This window comes from Nycticebus coucang, chromosome 3, assembly GCF_027406575.1.
Source record: "Nycticebus coucang isolate mNycCou1 chromosome 3, mNycCou1.pri, whole genome shotgun sequence".
NCBI lineage: Eukaryota > Metazoa > Chordata > Mammalia > Primates > Lorisidae > Nycticebus > Nycticebus coucang.
In genome coordinates, this window is record NC_069782.1 from 115032202 (window position 1) to 115056292 (window position 24091).

General features: G+C 37.2%; 1 protein-coding gene and 1 pseudogene across 2 annotated transcripts in view; one reads left to right on the forward strand and one right to left on the reverse strand.

The window, feature by feature from the left end:
• Positions 1 to 24091, reverse strand: part of PRKG1 (protein kinase cGMP-dependent 1) — a 1327126-nt gene that overhangs the window by 322355 nt on the left and 980680 nt on the right. The gene's annotated exons all lie outside the window — the stretch shown is intronic.
• On the forward strand, positions 14250 to 14484 carry LOC128582508 (mitochondrial import receptor subunit TOM7 homolog; annotated as a pseudogene).

Sequence of the window (24091 nt, forward strand, 5' to 3'; positions counted from 1 at the left end):
CAAACATTCTTCCAGAAGGAACGTATTAGTGTGCATTCCCACCAGCAGTGTAGAAGTGTGCCCATTTCTCCACATCCATGCCAACATCTCTGGTTTGGGGATTTTGTTATGTGAGCTACTCTTACTGGGGTTAGATGTTATCTCAAAGTAGTTTTGATTTGCATTTCTCTGATGATTAAGGATGATGAGCTTTTTTTCAGGTGTTTGTAGATCACGCATCTGTCTTCTTTAGAGAAGTTTTTCTTCAAGTCCCTTGCCCACCCTGAGATGGGATCATTTGTTCTTTTCTTGCTAATACGTTTGAGTTCTCTGTGGATTCTGGTTATTAAACCTTTCTCAGAGGTATAACCTGCAAATATTTTCTCCCATTCTGAGGGCTGTCTTCTTACTTTACTTACTATGTTCTTGGCTGTGCAGAAGCTTTTTAGTTTGATCAGGTCTCAGTAGTGTATTTTTGACACTGCTTCAATTGCCTGGGGCATCCTCCTCATAAAATATTCACCCAGGCTGATTCCTTCAAGAGTTTTCCCTGCACTTTCTTCAAGTATTTTTATAGTTTCATGTCTTAAGTTTAAATCTTTTATCCAGTGAGAGTCTATCTTAGTTAATGGTGAAAGGTGTGGGTCCAGTTTCAGTCTTTTACAGATCTCCAGCCAGTTCACCCAGCACCATTTGTTAAATAGGGAATCTTTTCCCCATTGAATGTTTTTAATTGGCTTGTCAAAGATCAAATAACGGTAAGTAGCTGGATTCATCTCTTGGTTCTCTATTCTGTTCCAGACATCTACTTCTCTGTTTTTGTGCCAGTACTCTGCTGTTTTGATCACTATCGATTTATGGTACAGTCTCAGGTCTGGTAGGATGATTCCTCCTGCTGTGTTTTTATTGCTGAGTAATACTTTGGTTATTCGAGGTTTTTTCTGATTCCATATAAAATGAAGTATTATTTTTTCAAGATCTTTAAAAGACGAGAATGGAGCTTTAATAGGAATTGCATTAAAAATATATATTTCTTTGGGTAGGATAGACATTTTAACAATGTTGATTCTTCCCAGCCATAAGCATGGTATGTTTTTACATTTGTTAACATCATCAGCTATTTCTTTTCTTAAGGTTTCATAGTTCTCTTTGTAGAGATCTTTCACATCCTTTTTGTACTCCCAAATATTTCATCTTCTTTGGCACTACTGTGACAAGAATAGAGTCCTTAACTGTTTTTTTTAGCTTGGTTATTGTTGGCATATATAAAGGCTACAGATTTATGGATGTTGATTTTGTAGCCTGAGACATTGCTATATTCCTTGATCACTTCTAAAAGTTTTGTAGTAGAATCCCTAGTGTTTTCCAGATATATGATCATATCATCTGTGAAGAGTGAAAGTTTGATCTCTTCTGACCCTATGTGGATACCCTTGATTGCCTTTTCTTCCCTAATTGAAATGGCTAAAACTACCATTACAATGTTAAAGAGCAATGGAGACAATGGGCAACCTTGCCTGGTTCCTTATCTGAGTGGAATGATTTCAATTTAACTGCATTCAATACAATATTGGCTGCGGGTTTGCTGTAGATGGCCTCTATTAGCTTAAGAAATGTCCCTTCTATACCAATTTTCTTAAGTGTTCTGATCATGAAGGGATGCTGGATATTATCAAAAGCTTTTTCTGCGTCAATTGAGAGAATCATATGCTTTTTATTTTTTAGTTTATGTGCTGAATTACATTTATAGATTTATGTATATTGAACCAGCCTGAGACCCTGGGATAAATCCTACTTGGTCATGGTGTATAATTTTTTTGATGTGTTGTTGGATTCTGTTTGTTAGGATCTTATTATTTTTGCATCAATATTCATTAGTGATATTGGTCTATAATTTTCTTTTCTTGTTGGGTCTTTCCCTGGTTTGGGGATCAAGGAGATGTTTGCTTTGTAGAATGTGTTGGATAATATTCCTTCTTTTTCTATATTTTGGAAGAGGTTTAGTAATATAGGTAATAGTTCTTCTTTAAAGGTTTGGTAGAATTCTGACATAAAGACATCTGGTCCTGGGCTTTTCTTTTTAGGGAGATTTTGTATAGTTGATGCTATTTCAGAACTTGATTTAGGGCTGTTCAATATTTCCACTTCGTTCTGGCTAAGTCTTGGTAGGTGGCATACTTCCAGGTATTGGTCAATTTCTTTCAGATTTTCATATTTCTGAGAGTAGAGTTTCTTATAGTATTCATTAAGGATTTTTTGAATTTCTGAGGGGTCTGTTGTTATTTCATCATTACCATTTATGATTGATGAAATTAGAGATTTTACTCTTTCTTTTTCCTGGTTAGGTTGGCCAAAGGTTTATCTATTTTATTGATCTTTTCCAAAAACCAAGTTTTGGATTTGTTGATGTGTTGTATAATTCTTTTGTTTTCAATGTCATTTAATTCTGCTCTGATTTTTGTTATTTCTTTTCTTCTGCTGGGTTGGGGGTTAGAATGTTCCTCTTTCTCTAGTTGCTTGATATGGTCCATTAAGTTATTAACTTCCTCTCTTTCCGTTTTCTTGAGGAAGGCTTGCAATGCTATAAATTTCCCTCTTAGGACTGCCTTTGCAGTATCCCAGAGGTTCTGATAATTCGTATCTTCATTGTTATTTTATTCCAAAAATTTGGTGATTTCAATTTAATCTCATCTATAACCCATCTATCCTTCAGCATAAGTTTGTTTAGCTTCCATGTTTTTGTATGGGTATGCAGATTCCTGTTGTTGTGGAATTCAACTTTTATTCCATGATCGTATGAGAAGATGCAAGGAATAATTTCTATTTTTTTAAATTTGCTGAGGTTAGATTTTTGGCCTAGGATGTGGTCGATTTTGGAGTATGTTCCATGGGCTGATGAGAAGAATGTGTATTCAGTTTTGTTGGGATGAAATGTTCTGTAGGTGTCTGTTAAGTCCAGATGTTGAATGGTTAAGTTTAAAACTAAAATTTCTTTGCTTAGCTTCTTTTTGGAGGATGTATTCAGCACTGCTAAAGGGGTGTTAAAATCTCCAACTACTGTGGAGGTAGAGGAAATCAAGTTTCTCATGTCTGTTAGAGCTTCTCTTATAAATTGAGGTGCATTCTGGTTGGGTGCATAAATATTAATAATTGAAATCTCATCATATTGAGTATTACCTTTAACAAATATGAAGTGTCCATCGTAATCCTTCCTTATTTTGGTTGGTTTAAAGCCTATTGCCTCTGCAAATAGGATTGCAACACCTGCTTTTTTCTGCTTTCCATTTGCCTGGAATATAGATGACCATCCCTTCACCTTGAGTCTATATTTGTCTTTTAATGTAAGATGAGATTCTTATATGCAGCAGATATTTGGCTTGAGTTGTTGTATCCAGTCAGCCAACCTGTGCTTCTTTAGAGGACAATTTAAACCATTCACATTAATTGAGAATATTGATAAGCCTTTTGAGAGTCTGGTGGACATTTTTAATCCTTTTGCGACTGTGGAAGTTGGAATTCGATCAAAATTTTCTGGGTGGGTTTACTTTTGTGGTGGAGGTTTACCCTGGTCTTTATGAAGGATAGGTCTGATAATATCCTGGAGAGCTGATTGTGTTATGGCAAATTTCTTCAACATGTGAATGTTGTTAAAATATTTAATTTCTCCATCATAAATGAAACTCAGTTTAGCTGGGTACAGGATCCTGTGTTAAAAGTTATTGTGTTTTAGGAGATTAAAATTCGATGACCATCCTCTTCTAGCTTGAAAGGTTTCAGCAGAGAGATCTGCAGTTATTCTAATATTCTTGCCCTTGTAGGTGATGGTTTTCTTTCATCTGGCAGCTTTCAGAATTTTCTCCTTCATATTAACTTTAGTGAAATTGATTATGATGTGTCTGGAGGATCAGACACATTTGGGTTGAGTCGTGCTGGAGTTCTGAAACTGTCTGCTATCTGAATTTCAGAATCTCTTGGCATGTCTGGAAAGTTCTCCTTCATAATCTCATGGAGAAAAGACTGTGTGCCTTGTGAAGCCACTTCATCGCTTTCAGGGATCCCTATAAGATGAATATTAGTTTTCTTCAAATTATCCCAGAGCTCTCTGAGAGAGTGATCTGTTTTTGCCCTCCATTTCTCTTCCTCTTTGAGAGTTTGGGAACGTTCAAAAGCTTTGTCTTCAATGTCAGAAATCCTTTCTTCTGGTTGCTCCATTCTGTTACTGAGGGATTCTACTGTGTTTCTCAGATCTTTGAGGGATGCAACTTCTTGTCTCAATGTGTCAAAATCTTTGGTCATTTGATCTTTGAATTTGTTGAATTCTTGAGATATCTTTTGGGTTACTGCTTGGAGTTCTAATTCCATCTTATTTGCTATCCAGATTCTGAATTCGATTTCTGACATCTCATCTATTTGTTTGTGAATGGGATCTTGTGCCGTGTCTGCCCCATTGATCCTTGGAGGAGTTGATCTACTCTGATCATTTATATTGCCAGAGTTTTTTTTTTGTTGATTTCGCCTCATGATTGTTCTTCACCGTTGCCTCTGGCGGTCCTCAGAGTTGAGGAGGTGTCTGACCAAGATTAGACCCTAGCGGGATCACTCTGTTGTTGCTGGATCTTTGTAGGGAGTGACCCTGTGTAGTTCCTCTGGGTGCCCCAGCCAGGGAGTTCTGGTTGTGGAAGCAGCTCCGGAGTATGACACACCTGGATCCAGCAACAGGGTGAGGGGTGGTGCACACGGTTCTGGGAGTGCCTGGCGACCAGTGACTTTGGCACAGAGGGCCCAAAGCTCCAGCAGTCTCTGGCCAGGAAAAGGTCTCTGCGCAGAGGCAGAGAGGGCTCTGGAGGGCACATGGCTACCAGAGTCCCTGGCCAGACGAGCAGGCCGGTGTGGTGTCAGGGAAGGTACAGAGGGAGGACGTGGGGTTGCGCAGCTCTTGCAATTCCTGGTCAGGGCTTGCGGAGGCCTGGTGGGTATAGGTGGTGGGTTGGGGGTCATGGCACAGCTCTTACTGATGTCCAGGCAGACTCCAATCGCGGTTGCAGCACAGCTCTTATGGAGGTCCGGGCGGCACAGCTCCTACGGAGGTCCAGGCGGGCCTGACAGAAAATTCTTTTCCACACTTATCCCTACTGACATTTCTAGTTATGTCCCCAATTTTTCCTTTCTGTCTCCTTCCTTCCTACCATGATGTCTAGAAACTAATTTTAAATTTAAAGATACAAAAGAATATCTTCTAACAATTCTGTAAATATCGTTATGATGTCTTTGGGGGGAATAAATTAATGAACTAAAACAGATTTATTATAAATAAGTGTATTATAAGGATTAAGGAGATCTTGCAAACTATTTAGGCCACATCTACAGGATGATAAATGAATTTTATCATTTTAGTGGATCACTACCAACAAGCATTAAGCTTAAGAACTGTAAGAAAAAAACATTTGGCAGCTCACCATCTAAGTTCATGACATGTAGATTGGCTGTGCATCTCTGGACGTCAGGAAAACTTTGCCTCACAGCTTTATCAATGTATAATCACATCCTTTTAACTTTCAACTTCACTGAATCCTTTTCTAATAAATTCCACTATAATTTTTCCTTATCTAAAAAGCCTCTCTAATTATGATTCTAATTGAAAACAAATAATCTTAAAACAAGTCAATGAATGTTTTATTTGAAAGGATGGAATAACTAGGAGATCATCTAACATAAAAGACATCACTGAATGCAATGGAGTGCTGGCCCCCATTGCTTGCTTCTTACTTGACCACCTGAGGCTTAACTTGTTTTTGTTAACAGCTTGTTTTTCAGAACTGGAAGAGTACTGAACAAATAGAAAGGGGCATATAGTCCCTCAGCATCAACCAGACTGGATCCCAAGGAGTTAGATAAAAACAGCCCAACAGAAAACAGCTGCCTTCCACTATCATTTTGTACAAAAAAATCCTCTAGAAAACAACCGTCTTCTGTTAGAATTTGGCTTTCTAGAACCCCAGTAAAAAGCCCAAACTACTCATTTTTAACACTGGCATTCTCTTTTTCATTTAATGCAGTGCTCCTTCCTCCCTTGGAAAGTAAAATAAACTTCTTGGTTCAAAACCTATCTTAACCTTTGAGTTGAAAATTCTTTTTCAGCCTACAGTATAAGCCCCATGACATTATTCACAATACACTTGCTCCTCTGTAGTTTGTCATAAGTTTTTTCTAGTTTGTTCATTTGTTTATTTAGTTAGTTAGTTAATTTCAGTATTTTTTGAGAGATACTCTTCTTATTTGTTGAGAAAAAAATATTTCTTGTTTTTCTTTGTTTTGAGACAGAGCCTCACTTTGTCACCCTTGGTGGAGTGCAGTGGCATCCTATCTCACAGCAACCTCAAACTCTTTGGCTCAAGCTATTCTCTTGCCTCAGACACCACAGTAGCTGGGACTACAGGCATCTGCCACAACACCTGGCTATTTTTAGAGACAGGATCTCCCTCTTGCTTAGGCTGGTCTCGAACCAGTAAGCTCAGGCAATCCACTTGCCTTGGCCTCCCATAGTGCTGGCATGAGAAGAAATATTTTGCAGGGCTTAATTATACATTAAAGAAAGGACAGATATACTTTTGGAACACACAGGATGTTTTGTTCTAAGACCATGCTATGATGTTGTAAAGACATGCTATGATGTTGTAAAGAGAGTATGACATTTGAAAAACTGGGGACTCTTAACAGAATTTCAAGGAAGAAAAGAGATATAGGAATTATGTAATATAACTTTTTCTTTATTTTTTATTTGAGTCAAAATCTTTCTCAAGAGATACCCAGAAATTGCTTACATGATTTTACTGGCAGGAAGCTCAAGAATGCAGTAGGATCTGTGAAATAAAATCAAATTTTAACCCCCTCAACTAGCTGACTGATGGACCACCTCTTGGCCAAGGGGATACCCTAAAACTGAGGTAACTGGCCATGAGAAGGGCATTCCTCACCACGTTCCAGTCCCTTCTCATTAATAGGCCTAAGACTAGACAAGACAAATCTTCAGGTCCTAATTTACATAACAAAATACTTGAGTCTGGGTATATTGCTGGTGGCTTATCTCTGATTAACAGACTTCTTTATCTTAACTTTAAACATTCCAATCCTTTAGACTAAGCTTCGTTTCTTTAACCAATGACAAATGAAAGTCTTTAAAGCTACCCGTAATCTGTAAGCCCCTACTTGGGGATATCACACCTCTTCGGAGGCCAAATCAATGTACATCTTCCATGTATTGATTTACAATTTTAAGTGTAATTCTGGTCTCCTTGACATGTAGACCAAACTGTAACCCAAGCACAGCACGTCCACTTGCTAGAGCCTTCCTAGGCATGGCCCTGGGCCATGGTCCTCAGATTTGGCTTAGAATAAACCTCTTTAAATTATTTTACAGAATTTGGGTTCTTTTCTGTTGACAAAACCATAATCATCTTTAACCAACCCTGTTAGCTCTTCCTTCCTTGCATTAAATTGAAATTCTGTCTGTAACTTTCACCCAGTTGCCCCTTGGGCATAATAATTCCAAATATAAATTAATGACATTATATAACAATGTATTCAGAAATGCTTATATAACAGAAGTAATGTCCTAAAAAAGGGCAAAGTGTATTGTCTCTTTAATGCTGTCCCTAACACCCACTATTTTTGGGAATTAAAACCTGCATTTCTGCTCAAGGCCAATAATCAGAGGGGCAGGTGTGTATTCTTTGTTCTTTGTACCCCAGGAGATGTCCCAATGGAATTGTCCCGGCAGAAATCAAAAGATTATCTTCACCAGGGATGCCACAGTTTAATAGCAATAGCCTGAAGCTGAAAACTCCCTTTGAAAGTGCTGTATTTCTGCTTAAATAGAGGACAGTGGTTATTTAAGAGAAGAGCTGCCAGCCTCCTCATTTGCTGGCAAAGTGATAAATTCTCTTACCTTTTCTTCAAACCGTTTGCCCTTCTTCTTCATTAGGCCATGGGGACAAGAACCTCAATTTCAGTAACATGTGTGGCATATACACATATGTATGATTATATATTCTATAGTAAACATAAAATCTTCAGCCAAATAAATCAAAAACAGCCAATTGGTCATGCCTCGCTCTGCCTCATGAGGGCTTCGGTTTCAGAACTGACTAAATGATGGATCATGCATTGAGAGAAAGGAGGCGAGATCTGGTTTGAGTCAACAAGAGCTCAAGAAAAGTCTTTGGTTAAGAAGTCAGCTTCATTTTTCTCTGGTTTAGAACTCCAGTATCTAGTGTCTCATCCCAGGTATGGGACATTTTCCTAAACACTAAATTCAAAGTAGAAGTCCAAAGAAGATGTTTGAGGCTAAACTTGGAATTCCATGCAATTTGGAAACAGGAAAAGTTTCCAAGGGAAAGTGAGTTCGCCTTCGCCCAACTAGACACAATAAGATGAAAATGAGATGCCCCGAAAAGTTGCCTTCAATCTCCCATCACACACACACACACAGGATTCTAAATTGAGTGTGCTCAACAGCCAATGCAGTAACATCTTATGATTCCCCAAGACTGCCACAATTCAAGTCTTCAATTCCGTTTGGTCACAAAAATAATCTGGACTCCAGCAGGAAGAACAATCATCTAGAAAATGTGTATACAGATACAGAATCTGGCCATAGTCACAGCTATGGAATCAGCCAGAAAATAGTACGTGTAACCTATAGTTTCTATACCTCGGTTTCCTTTTATGCAAACAGCACCAATAAGAATAGCACCTACTGCACAGGGTGGTTGTGAAGGTTAAATGAGTTATGTATGCAAAGTACTTAGAACAATACTTGGCACAGACTGTGTAACATAAACAAATGTTATTTATTACCAATAAAATGTATCCATTTGCAAATATCTGCCAAACTGCAAGGTAATTGTAGATTTTTGTTTGTTGTAAACTGTAAGCTCTTCAAGGCCAGGAGCTTTGTGTTAATTACTGGCTCAATTATTGTGTTCTTAGTAGCCTGAACACAAATATATCAAATAATGTTACTAGAAGGAATAAACTAAATAAGTTGCTTTTTAATACTCCATTTGGTTAGTAACCTGTTCCTTAGGTAGCTGGATTTTTTATAAATACTTTAATATAATAAAGTTATGATGGACATCTTGGAAATTCATAATAAATCTAAAGTTTATTAGGAATTTTTTTTTTTTTTTTTTTTTGTAGAGACAGAGTTTCACTTTATTGCCCTCAGTAGAGTGCCGTGGCATCACACAGCTCACAGCAACCTCCAACTCCTGGGCTTAGGCGATTCTCCTGCCTCAGCCTCCCAAGTAGCTGGGACTACAGGCGCCCGCCACAACACCCGGCTATTTTTTTGTTGCAGTTTGGCCGGGGCTGGGTTTGAACCCGCCACCCTCGGTGTATGGGGCTGGCGCCCTGCTCACTGAGCCACAGGCGCCGCCCAGTTTATTAGGAATTTAAAAGGTCTGCTTTAATCACCTAAGATAAACTGAATCATAATCATATACACAGCTTGTTAAAACTTCTCTTGGCTACTTAACTTAAAAGGCTGACATTAGAACTTACAAATAGGACAGTAACCACCATTGAATAAATTTAGAGACTGACAAGTTGTTAAGATGCTGCGGAAACAACCTCTTTTAATTAATGACTCTCTGGGACTAATTCTTCAGTAATTTGCATAAGTATTTTAAATTTCATTTTTACCTTGGACAGTTAAACAGAGAGCATTTTATAGATGTATCCAAACCTGATTCTAGCCAGGGAGTGCCAAAAGAAGCTTGTTTGGCCAGACGACTATGGCTGAATTTGTGCAATGGTGGCCATGTTAATAGAAAGGTTTTACTCACTTTGCAAAATTCCTTGGAACAGATTAAATCAAAGCCTGAAGTTTAAATGAGGAAATGTCAAGTTGTTTGTCACTTGCTTGGCAATGAACTCAGAGAACTCTACAGAGGCAGTGGAATTCCCTGAAATGCTTAATTGGAATTCAGAGTGTTGGTGGTTTTGCAAACTAGATAGGCAGGTTTAGCACAAGATTACTTGGAGGCTAATTGAGAGAGCTTCTGGTGGAAAACTCAGTTTAAGGAAAGATGTATACATAGCGCCATCTAGTATCGAAACCCTGGTTATCAGTGGGAAATAAAAGTTCTGACGGCTGTCACTTGAACCTGTGCTGGAGATACAATCTAGATCTTAAAACTCAGCAGAGAATGCTACAATTGAAAGCCCACAGAGCTTTTCCAAAAAGGAGTTTGTGAGACTTGGAGTACAGATGGCATTACTTCAAAGACCAAATGATAAATTGTGACATGTTTGAGGATGAGGGAAGTCTTCCCATTTTGGTGTGGGTCACAGAATGGTTCTAATGCAGTGGGACCTAAATGGAGCACCAGTGCAACTCTGGGAACCCCAGCAGACAATGATTTAGTGGTCAAGTCATGGCTTATGGACCCTAGTCAACTGCCACTCACAAGCACTCTGTGGGATGATGACACCCACTAGAAAATCTGTGAAGATGCCCTCTGACATACTGAGGAGGTGCAGAGAAGAATACAGCTATTCATGTAAATATGACTTCCTATACGACGGCAGGTAAATAAAACCTGAACAATTTTGGGTTAGGCAAGAAATTTTATATGCTTTTTTATTTTTATTTTTGGGAATTATTATATCAAACCTAAAATTCTGGGATCAAGAAGTTCTCAACAATCAGATTGCGCTCTACTCTGATACTAACACACTAATTCCTGATTGACAGGTCTCGTTGATAGTACTGTACACATGCTCTGAGCATGTATTACTTTTCTCATTATTTTCTTCTCATCTTATAATGCTCTTCTCCTCTGTTCTATCAATCTAAACCAAATTTATTATTCAGAAGTCTACATAATTGAATTATTCCTTCCACAAAGTCCTCTCTCACAATTCCAACCCTTCGAAATGCAAACCGCTCCCTCTTTTTCTTACCTCTTATAATATACTATCTGTACTATTTTGTACTCAGTGCTAAATATTTCTTAAGTGCTCATGTAGACTCCTGAATTAAATTGAAGGCTTTGTGAAGGTAGGATTTAGGTCTTAGATATACACATTGAATGCAATGTTCAGCTCAGCACTGAGCAGAAAGTATTGAATATTCAGAAAACACCAAACACAGGGTCCAGCAGAAGTAACGCCCATTTGTGCTGGAATGTGATATGGTTATGTTATAGAATTACGTGCAAATAAAGCAAGTTATCAACAATGGAATAAATAATGCCCCTTTTTTCATGATCTGGCAATCTCTACCAATATTTTATTACAAAATCATACACAAGTGATTCTGCAACATAACAATATCACACTCAAACACAAAAGGGTGTTACTTCTGTCAGGCCCTGTATACTAAAGACACTAAAAAAATAAAAAAAAAATCAAGATGTATAACTTTTCTACTATACAGCAAGTCATATATTGATATAACTTGAGGAAATTTTCAGAAATATACACATAAATATCTCATAATGTTCAGGTTACCTTATATTTTATAATCCTTATGGAATAAATTATTTAAGGAATAGATTATAATTCACTTCAAAAATATTGCCCTCCAGTTTACTCAGGAATAAATGGCCAAGAGGCAGACACTCTATTTCCAGACTACATGACACAGAGTAGCTTTTGTGAATCTCCTTTTTAAGTGGCCTTAGTGGCCTTCAAAACAAGTGAATCATTGAAACCATCTCTCCAACAACTCAGAAAAGTAATACCCAGAGTCTATTTCTTAGGCCATGCCACCAAGACTCTATTTAAACATAACAAACGAAAAGTTCAGTATATACAGTTCTGTTCGAGTTATTTTATTTACCAGTTTCCAACTATATATACACAAACACACACACACACACACACACACGAGTTTCATGAAATAATAACTGAATCATATACAATCCCAAACCTTTACCACTTCTTGCACTATGTTTTTTATATTTTCTATCCTGTTCTTTTTAAAATGCTTGGAATAGCTCAATGCATTAATTTCACTAACTTCATGAACAAGTCACAATCTACATTTTAAAAAATAATACTTAGGAAGTGGGCAAAAATAAATGGTTTTTATATTTTTTAAAACTAGAAATTTTCAAATTGGTAAGAAAAGCCATTTTTACATCTTCCAAATCATATCTAAGAAGAAAGTCTCCTACATATGGCAATAAGATATTCTGAGTACATGAAACTCTTGATATTTATGTTGTGAATCATGGTGAGCTAGCACTCGACTGAAGTAACAGTTGAAGCAATTTAATTTGTATATTGTAAATTTAAAAATGGTTTTATAAGCCTTTACACTCTCATCAAACATTTTTAAAGGCAAATAATAAATATCACTTATTAAAGCAAAAATAAATGAGACACCAAGTAATAATCCTTAGCAAGCATGTACAAGTCCATTAAGAACATGATAAAACTTACTAATGACATTTAAAAAATCTGGATAAATGGAGAGTTGTATCATATCTGTGAATAAAAACATTCAATAGCATAAAGGCATTAAATCATAGCATATTAATCTACAGATTAATATACAAATTCAAATTTTTTGCAAATCAGCTTTTGGTAGTGTTTGTGCATTTTTTTAAATTTCAGAGTATTAGGGGGTACATTGTTTTGTTTACATACTTTGTGCTTTGCACAAATTGGGTCAAGGTTAAAAATGTGCCCCCCACCCAGTATGCACTGTATCCAAAAGGTGTGAATTTACTCATCCTCTCCTGTCCTCTCTCCCATTTTGATTTCCATTGAGAAATTCAGTACCTTTTAAATAAAATTCACAACTAAATATGTGCAGTTATTTAGGAACAGATGACTTTAAGAGCTGATATAAAATTTATATGGAGAGGAAAGAGCCAAGACAATTAAAAAAAAAAAAAAGCCAGGAGAGGGTACCACCCTACTTACCATAAAGTAATAATAATAGAGAGATAGAGAGCATGTTACTGACCTATATAGTCCCATATTGACCCAGATAGATGAATGGAACAAAAGAGAATGTTCAGAAATAAAGTGTTAGTGGGGGAAATGGATTAAAGGCTATTAATAAAATTGAATATCCACGTACAAAGGGGGGAGGTTCCCCAAGTTAATTAAATACCTAAATACAAAGCAAATATGTAAATTTTTAGAAAATCTAGGAAAATATTGTTGTAATTTGGGATAGGGAGGAAGGCTTTCTTAAAAAAAAATAAAAACAAAAAAACAATGAAGTATAAAGGAAACAAAACAATAAATTTGCCTCATTCAAATTGGAACACTTTTGCAGACAAATGTCACAATTTAAAAAGGTAAAAAGAAAACCGATAGACAGAAGATTATTTGCAGCACTTACCAAAAGGATTTGTATTCAAAATATAAAAAGGACTCTTAAACACTAGTAAGAATAAAGCAAACAGGTGTATAGATAAATGATAAGCAATTCTATAAATTCATGGAGCAAGAAGATCAAAGGCCAATAACATGAAAAGATGTATCGATATTGCTAATAATCATAGAAAACATGATATAAAATCAGATGCATTTATGTGCCCAGAAGACTGGAAAAAATAAAAAGCCTTGTTGAGGATGAGAAGTATAGAGAACACCGACATGCTGCTGACGGTTGTATACTGAAGGATAATAAGGTAATACCTTTTAAAACTAAAATGCACATGTCGGGACCCAGCCGTTTACTCTTCTGTATCTACACAGGCTATAAACTCATTTATGTGCTCAAACAGACATGCTTCAGAAAGGTAACAGCAGTGCCACCTTGAATAATGAAGACTGGGAAAAAGTGTAAATATCTATGAACATGAAAACAGATCAACTGAGATCCTCCCTCCTCAGCCTCCCAAATAGTTGGGATTAGCAAGCATGCACTAGCATGCCCGGCTTAAAGTTTTATTTCTTAAACCGCACGATTAGTGCTTAAGTGATCATCATAATATTTTTTATTATCGTTTGCATTTTCCAAATGTTTTACATATTGTAAAAGAAAAAAGAAAAAATACACAAGAGAAAATGAATCCCTATAGTACGCATATAAACTATGCGCTAGATTTCATTGATTCTAAGATGCTGTTTTTCATTTACTGTCTCTGAAATTAGGATGTATCTTACAATTGATGGTGCCTGAAACGGAATGAAATAGAGTGCTTTTTTCATATATAGCAAGTGGCAGAAAGAAAAATAGAATCACTACTATGGTAAGTTAATTCTTTTCCCTATCTAGCTTTGATTGATTTCTCCGATCCTGGATGCTGACAAGTAAAACTGTCCTGCCTTTAAATTTCATTATGAGAATAGTGGTAATAACAAGACCTACTGTGGGTCCTCACTGTGCTACCGTTCTTCCGTTGAACAAAGAGGCCAAACAGAGGTTGCAGCAGCTCTTCAAAGGGCTTTATTCCTCTCATAATTTATCTGGAATTGAAGACGGGTGCAGACCCTGGAATGCCTGAACCAATTGTTTTGAGCCTACTGTGGGGATAAAAGGCGACTGGGCATCAGGATTTGGAAGCATAAGTGAACAGAAACAGCATGGAAGAGGGTGGGCTTTGGCTGGATAAGAGATGGGACATCGTTCAGTCACCATTTAGATGGCACAGGTGCATCTGTGGCAGTGTGGAACATATACTGGGGGACTTGTTTATAATAGAATGTATTAATCTAAATATTTTTAACAATGAATAAAAAAATACTGTGACCAGATGGGAATTTTCCCTCTGAAGGAGCGGATACTCATTCTAGGGTAGGAAATGGATAGGCATGTTGGTGCTTTGGTAGAAGAAACGAGGGGGAGAAAAGAAACTTAAGGGAAGTAATCAAATGTGAAAGTTGAGAAGAAATGGTGCTTTGAGATTCCAGTAAACCCTCTCCACACTCTTCCCAAACAGAATGGCAGGATGGGACCTGCCAGTCTGAACAACTTTACAAAACTTTGTGTCTGGGACCCTAATCACCTTTGGCGGCCAGTAACTCTGGCTGACGCTAAATGAGGGGTAAGGCCCATTCTTTCCTAAACTTTGAGAAAACAGTATAGCCATCATAGGTGTTTAACCCTGTTCCAGTGGCAACATCTATAAACGGAGGCCTAGTCTTTGTCCTATATCCTCATCGCCTATCACTAGGATTCTCTCTTGCCCATAGTGATGGAGCTGTTCAGGACCAGCCAGGACTGACTTGGAGAGAGGTACATATCCTGGCACCATGTCCTTAGCAGTAGAAAGCTGATCATCAGTACAGCGCGGATCCTCAAAATAAAAGAAGAGCTCTAACTCTTCTTCTTTTTTTTTCCTTTTTTTTATTGTTAAATCATAGCTGTGTACATTAGTGCAATCGCCTGTACCCATTCTAACTCTTCTTCGAGATGGTGCTCTAACTGTTCAAAAGGAACAGAAACAAGAGCAGTTTTTACTTCAAACCAGAAAACCCAGGGAGTATTTGTTAATACCTTCCCTTGCAAGGCATAAAGAGAAGTCATGGGAAACAGAGTTGAGCCATCTTTTTAAAAGGAGGAAGAAGAGAACCATAGAAATGCCCCATTAATTTTCATGTTAATTCAAAGGAAGTACAGAGCAAACCAAGTATGGAAAAGACTCCCATTAGCAGACAATTTCAACTTTTCTAGGAAATCAATCAATAGTTTCAGTTTTTCTCAGTATCTAAGTCATCCATGGGACTAACTAAGATAATGTATATAAGCAGGCTCACTCAGCAGCATAAATTCTCCTCGCAAACCACATCCTAGTAGATTTGAGAGGAAACTGAAGATTTTCTTCCTCAGTAACATAGTCCTTTTACACTTACCTAATATGTGTTTGCCCCACGGTAAATTAAAATGCTGTTTTGTGGCCACACAACATCTTTAAAATTTCTCCTCCATAAAGTACTTACCAGAGACCCACAAAGACAAGTGAAGCCTATTAAGGATATGGCCACGGTAGCAGCGTCTCTCGAAACTAAGGATAACATCCTTACTTTCCGACCAAGCATTTACAAACTCATTGATAAAGAAGAGAAGAGGTAAGAATAAAATCAGAGTTCGTGCTTCATTTTACATATTTGTTAAGTGTGGGCTCTACTCCTGTATATGACTGGGGATTTCTGTGTGTGTAATATGGTTATTCATACTTGGAATAGATTTTTTTTTGTGGCTTTTAAAAAATCATGAATCCTATGTACTCAGTCTTGATATGAGGACAATTAATAACAATTAAGGTTATGGGGGGGAAGCAGAAAGAGGGATGGAGGGAGGGGGGTGGGGCCTTAGTGTGTGTCACACTTTATGGGGGCAAGACATGATTGCAAGAGGGACTTTACCTAACAATTGCAATCAGTGTAACCTGGCTTATTGTACCCTCAATGAATCCCCAACAATAAAAAAAAAAAACAAAAAAAACAATCTTTACATTCAGACACAATATGTGAGTTTTTCTATTAAATATCTGTTAAAAGAAAAAAAAAATCAATGGTGATTTTAAAATTAATGAGGCCAAACAAGTACCAATCACAAAAGGGCAGACGGAGTCTCAGTTTGGCTGCATGTGATATGTTTTTCACATTAAAGGCAATAAACAAAAATTTTCGTGAGGCTTCTGCTGTGACTACTGCAACAAAATTACATGAAATAAGTTTAGATTCCAAAAAGGATGTAACACAAAATGTTACATTCTGGCTATTAATGTTTGATGACAATGAAACAATAGGAAGAGCATTAAAAAGGCTAATAGCTGGAGTGGTTCACACAGCAGGGTTATCGGACTCGTCTGGTGAACTAAAGGCAACTGAACCAGGCACTAATGCACAGCCAGAAGAATTTTAGGCATTTAAAAAATGTGTACGTGCTCAGCTAGTATAGTCCCCTGAGGGACCTACCTGCATACTCTTTCTCTATCAGCATCCAACTCTAATAATAATTATAATGACAAAATAATAGTAATAACATGTATTATTTAATCTTCCAAAAAGCTCACAAAAACCTTCCAAAGTGACTACAGTTATATTAACTCCATTTTGTTTGATAAAGAACTAAGCCATAGAAGGTTAAACAATTTGACCCAAATTATGTATCTACAAAGGAACTAATAAAACCAGGATTTCATCCTGAGTATTCTCCTTTTTTTTTTTTTCCTGAGACAGAGTCTCAAGGTGGCAGAGTCTCAACTAGGTAGAGTGCTGTGGCGTCATCGCTCACAGCAACCTCCAACTTGGGCTCAAGTAATCCTCTTGCCTCAGTTTTTCTATTTTTAGTAGAGATGGGGTCTCGCTTTTACTCAGGCTGGTCTTGAACTTATGAGCTCAAGCAATCCACCTGCATTGGCCTCCCACAGTGATAGGATTACAGGCATGAGCCACCACGCCCGGGCTGATCCTGAGTATTCTGACTCCAGAGAAGTGCTATGATGTGAATAGGGACCACCGCTAAGGCCACATAATCTTTGGAGGACATCATATGCTAGGGTGGGTTCTCAGAGGGAAGAGAGATAAGAAATAAGGAAAAGAGGCGAAAATGTCATTCTGCCTTAGAATTGTAAGATAAGAATATAGGAATGCTTAAGAGTTCAGTTTCTCATCACTGTAAAGAAGGGAAGTGATAGTAATGCCCTCCTAAAGAAGATTGCAAATGCCTTCCCACCTTGCTCTATACCACATTTAAGTTCATATTCAAGGAAAGCTTTATAGCAGTGCCCTCTCACACATAGGAATATGTTCCAAGAAGACACCCCATGAACACCACCCTTGAATAGTACCAAACCCTATGTATACCATGTTTTTTCTATGTATACATAACTACTACAAAGTTGAATGTATAAATTAGGCACAGGAAAATATTAACAACAAATGCTAAAATAGAACAATTACACCAATATACTCCCTGCACTTCTAACTTCATTCATTCATTACATGGCAATGCATAAAGAAAGGTAAGAAGGTGGTCCCTCCCAATACATTACTGTACTGTAGGGGTCTTTCTTCTCCTAATATGATGTGAGATGATACAACGCCTACAAGATGAGATGAACCGAGGTGGATAATACAGGCACCGTGATGTAGCAGCCCAGGCCTTCTACTGGTACGTCAGAAGAAAGATCCCCGGCTTCTGATGATTCTGGATCATTGAGCCAACAGATGTCAATGACTGCATGTCAGGAGCAAATGATGTCCATGACTGATTGTTTAGCATGAATATGCTGGACAAAGGGATGAGTCATGTCCCAGGAAGGACAGAGCAGGTATGAGATTTCATCATGCTACTCAGAATGGTGTGTAATCTAAAACTTATGAATTGTTTATTTCTGAGAACCATGGGAAGTAAAACCATAACTAAGGGGGAAACTTCTATAGTTGGATGAATCCTTGGCCGTTGGCTAACACAGTTGCTGGAAATTAGGCACTTAAATATTCCTGTGTAGAGGCTATCCTTAGCATGCTGATCAGAAGTCTCTATTTTTAGTTAATATAAAAACACAGCATTATTTCTAAGAAATTAGATAAACTACAAAGAAATTAAACAGTGAATGAACAGGCAGGTCAGAGTCTTTGAATACAGATGGCTCATATAACTCGTGGATTAGATTTCTAAAGTCAGACTGGAACAATAACAACAAAAATCTAGGCTAACCCAGAACTTAGCTTTTATATTTCTGCCAAGATTTAAAAACCAGGGCCTGTTTCAATATGCTCTTTCTGAGAGCACATAATAGCTAAAAGCCCCTGGAAACAAAATCAGGTTAACTATTCAAAACTGGCCAACACTGGAGAGAGACTCAGATGCATGTTAATTAATTTTGTATTTCATGTTTTTTTTTTTTAATGTCTTTCCTCCTGAGAGCACACAGTGGCACAGAGTACGGCCACAAAGAAATCAGATAAAACATACAACTCTCCATGTTTGTGTATGAATCACTATTTTATACTTGTAAATATAGTCCTACCAAGTGATTTGGAAAATCTAGAGGTGAATTATAAGCATTATCTCTAGTGCTGAGAGTATCTCATCTTTGTTTCTGTAATTTTCTTAAAATTAAAGTGTTTTCCAACCCTTTCTGAGAAGTTGAATTTTAAGAGAAGGTACTCCTGCTAACTGAACTGCAAAATAATTCTTTCTTTCTGAATTTCTGTGAATCATTGTGAAATGCTTCCCACAAATCTCTTACACTTCCTCTTCTGACTATAGTATCTCCCCAGAGAAAGCCCAATAACAAAATGAGAGCTCTCATCTAAAGAGTTTGTAAAGATTCAGATCAACTGGGATGTTTCAATATAAATGTCATAAATTTCTATAACAAGAATGTCTACTTTACATACATTTAGAAGATTCTTTAAGAATTATGAATTCTTTTTATATCTTTGATTTTGAGTATCTGTTTATACAAGGAAAAAAAAAATAAAGAAAATTGTTTTTAAGCCAGTATTATAACAATTACACTTAAGTTAAAAAAAATATTTAGCTTTACTTATTTGTTTTCTGTCATGGAAAATAGAAGTATCAATGATAAAAATATAAGAAGTAAGAGATGGGAGATTTCTTGTAAGTAGTACTGATCCATTTCTCAGAATAAAGTGTTTTGTCCACACAGATCAATGCACAATTGCTTTTAGAAAACAAAGTTATCAAGTTATCAGGCCTAGCTTTGTCAGCCTCTCTCTGTACTTCTATTCTTTTTTTTTTTTTTCAGAGACATGGTCTTGGTCTGCCCAGGCTGGTGTGTAGCAGTACAATTGTAGCTTATATTTACTGCAACCTTGAACTCCTGGGCTCAAGTTATCTTCCTACCTCAGCATCCTGAGTTGCTAGTGCTATACGTGCACACCGCCATGCTGACTAACATTTTGGTTTTGGTAGAGATAGGAGTCTACTATATTGCCTAGGCTTGTCTCCAACATTAGCATCCCAACTGCATTGGCCTGTCCAAGGATTATAGGTATGAACCATTATGCCCAGCCTTTTTGTACTTTTAACTTCATTCGTTCACCACACAGCAATGCATTAAAGAAATGTAAGTACTAGGAATTCATAAATAAATGGCTATGGACTCAAGAAGCTGACTATCACAGGGTAAAAAAGATAAATCAAATTAAGGATTTATAGTATTATATACAATGTAATAAATGTTATGACAGAGGTATGACTGGTTGTTGAGACAACACAGGGAAAGAGAGATCTAACCTCTAAACCAGACTAGGTTGAACAAAAGGGTCATATCTGTGAGATTCTGATGATGTTGAATACACAGGATTCAAGTTTAGAAAAGAACCAAGGAAGACCCAGTTTCTGCCTAGGCTAAATGTTGGCTAACATGGAAAGAGAAAAAGGAAGAGATTTGAGGAAAATGCTGAGTTCAGTCTTGAATAGATTGAGTTAGAGATGAAGAGCTAAGTGGAACGTGAAGTAGGCAATTCATACATGGTTCTATTTCAGGAATAATAAATGGACAAGTAACACAGATTTTAGACCATTCACATACCCATATTAGTGTAATGAAATCAATTCAGGAAAGTTTAGTGAGTATGCAGCTGTGATGAATACCCAAGCAGACAGGAAAACTGAGGTCTCACAGTTTGTACAGGAGATAAAATTATAGCCAGTAAGACTGGGGAAAAAATGAGAATAGTATGAGGTTACAAAAGACAAGGCAAATGTTTTAAAGAGGGAATGACAGCATTACATTCCCCAGTGAAGTACATGATAGGGAATAAGAAGTATCAATTGAATTTAGTAACTAAGAAGTCCTTCGTGGCTGAGCGATATGTGAGTTTAGAGTGGTAAGAACAAATGCCAGGTTGTATGAAATGGGAGGGGGAAGCAAGTTTGCTGTTTATCTGTACTCTAAGACTAAATCATTTGTACCTTTGATTCTATCTCAAGCTATTCAATTACCAAACTCCAATTGCAGGAGTTTGGTAACCGTTTACTGACTTGAACAGCCTCTCTACTCCCTTCCCTAATATTTTCTCCTGTCTATGTGTGTTTAAATCATCATGAGCACTCATCTTTAGAAAACTGTTTGATGGTTAACAGAACCACAGGTTTTATTGAGTTTTCTCTCATAGTTATTTAATAATCATGTATAAATCAAGCTAAATTTTGCCTAAGTTCAAATAACCAAATGTTTAGCAGTTCTCTAAGGTTTAGAATATGATGTCCCCTACCCCTGAGAGCAAGCTCTTCATAGTGAACTTTCATTTAAGTGACAAAGATATCCAGAGACCTAGCTCACTCCACTATAGCCAAGCTACCCAGTGAGCAGGAAGAGGTAGCTTTGGAGTGAAGAATCTTGGTATTGGGTATAGCACCACCCAGTTTGCATGGCCAGAACCATCCTGCCCAGGCTGGAGGCACATGGAAATTCTTCTAAACCCCTAACTCATTTCAATTTCCATGTGGTTATATTGCTGCACCCGAGGAAAGTGCATTCTAGCTAGTCCTCGGTTTATACAACTCACACGTGTATATATGAGTACATACATGTGTGTGCGTGTGCACGTATATGTATATATACATATATAGGATATGCATAGTCTGTTCATTCAAAACAAAATATTTGTGACTCTTTATAAGAAAAATCCAAATAATGCTCCTGAACTGTTTTTAACGATGATACTACTGGCTGGGCATGGTGGCTCACACCTGTAATCCTAGCACTCTAGGAGGCCAAGGTGGTTGAATCACCCAAGCTCAGGAGTTCCAGATCAGCCTGAGCAAAAGCTAGACCCTGTTTCTACTAAAATAGAAAAAACTAGCCAGGTGTTGTGGTGGGTGCCTGTAGTACCAGCTACTTAGGAGGATGAGGCAAGAGGATAGTTTAAGCCTAGGAGTTTGAGGTTGCTGTGAGCTAGGACTCCATGGCATTATACCCAAAGCACAGAGTGAGACTCTGTCTCAAAAAATAATCATCATAAGATAAATAAGTGAATAAAATAAAGATGACTCTATGTTTGCATTATGTCATTACTGAAATGCCTGTTCAGACATTGTAATTTTGGCAAATATTTTCTTTACTACTGCACCAACAGCAATATAAAATATTGTTGTTATTATTGTTAAAGCAGCCAAACATTATTAGAAGCCAAAAATTCATACCAAGTATATTCTAATTATTTTATTTAATCCTCACAACAAACTTATGACATAGGAACTATTACTATCAACTAGAAACAAATTAAGGTACTATAGAAAAGCTTTTCTTCTAAACTACACAGTATTTGTTCTTTTAAAAACCCAAAATTCGGCTAAAAATTAATAACTAGAAATAAGAGGTTATAATTTCACATAAAACTTTGATTTCACATAAAAATCTAGATTTTTCACCTTAAAAAAAAATTACAATAGAACCAATGCTAGCTCTTAATTCCTACACAACAAGAACTGGTTGGAACAGAGGATCCACTTTGGCAAAGTATGAACCTCTAGACCAATGTTTTTCAACCTTTTTTGTCTCCCAGCACACTTGAACCTATAGTTAAACTTCTGCAGCACATTTAAATTATGTTGATTAATAAAAAAAAAGATTTAAAAAAGTATATACTTATTGTGCTTTGAACTTCTTTCAAAAAAGTTTAATGATTTTTAAAAATTTTCATAGCACACCGGTTGAAAAATCACTGTTCTAGACCAATGTAACATAGGATTGTTAGTCCAGTCATGTAATTTTTCATCTGTGTTTTGAAAACAGGATTATCATAGAAGGATAATTGCAGGATTATTGCAGCTCCTACTCAATGTGTGATAACATACTAAAGTCTCTGGACAATATTTGTTGGTCTAGAGTACAGATTTGAAAAAAAGTAGTCATATAGCCCAGACACAATTTCTGAGAAGAATACCTATTTTGCCTGAAATCACTTCAGAGACTAATTATGAAAAGATTAAGATTTTTCTCTCTCTTTGCTTCTCAATCGATTCTTATCCTACCTCCTGTCCTAGTATGAAGAAAGTAACACCGATGAGTTATTGTCAGCTCACTGCCAGCAGTCAGTAGAGGTACCCGAAAGTTTCTCATTGAAAAATTGCCATAGAAGGTTTCATAAGAGTTAGGCTTTTCCATGCAGGTGGACTCAGCCCTTTTAGGATTGCCCTGGCCAAAGTCCCTGCCACAGTCTACACCACAGTGTGACATTTTAAAGGGGTAACATGAAGCCCCATGCTCAATCCCTTGTGAAGCTTCTCTTCTACACATTCATTTAAAGGGAAAAATAATGTAGCATAAAAATTAAAGGCCCCCTTGGGTGTATGATAGATCTAGATCCAAATCCATATATCACCTTCTGAGGTGGTGTTCTTGGCTAAGTTTCTTCACTTGTAAAATGGGTTTAATACTGCTTACTTCCTACAATTCTCTGAGGATCCATAAGTGAACCTAACCAAAGCCCTGACACAGACTGAGAATTTAACAAATATTAGCTATTGTTATTAATAATAGACATTTGGTGTCAGTACTAAGCTTCTAAATATTTTTATTTCTTTCTTGTTTTTTGAGACAGAGTCTATCTTGCCCTCAGTAGAGTGCCACAGCATCATAGCTCACATCAACCTCAAATTCTTGAGCTCAAGTGATCCTGTCTCAGCCCCCAGAGTAGCTAGGACTAAGGCTTGTGCCATGATGCCTAGCTATTTTTTAGAGACAGGGTTTTGCTCTTGCTGGGGCTGGTCTTGAACACTTAAACTCAAGCATCTTTTTTCTTTCCTTCCCTCCTCCCTCCTTCCCTTCCTTCGTTCCTTCGTTCCTTCCTTTTTCCTTTCTTTGTTCCTTCCTTCCTTCATTTCTTCCTTCTTTCCTTCCTTCCCTCCTACCTTCCTTCCTTTCTTAAAAAAAAAAAAAATCTATAGACCTGGGTGCAGCAGCACATGGCTGTAGTGCAAGCTTCTCCTCCTTAGGAGGCTAAGGTGAGAAGATTGCTTAAGAGTTTGAGTCTGTAGTGGGAGCTATGATCATAATAAGCACTATCTCTAAAGTGGCAACCTAGCAAGACTCTGTCTCTAAAATAAATTGAGGTAACAAAGATTCTTTTTCTGACTGTCTTCTAGCTGGGATGTCAGTCTACTGCCTTTGAACTTGAACTTGAACTGGAGCTCTACCACTTGTTCTCCCAGCTT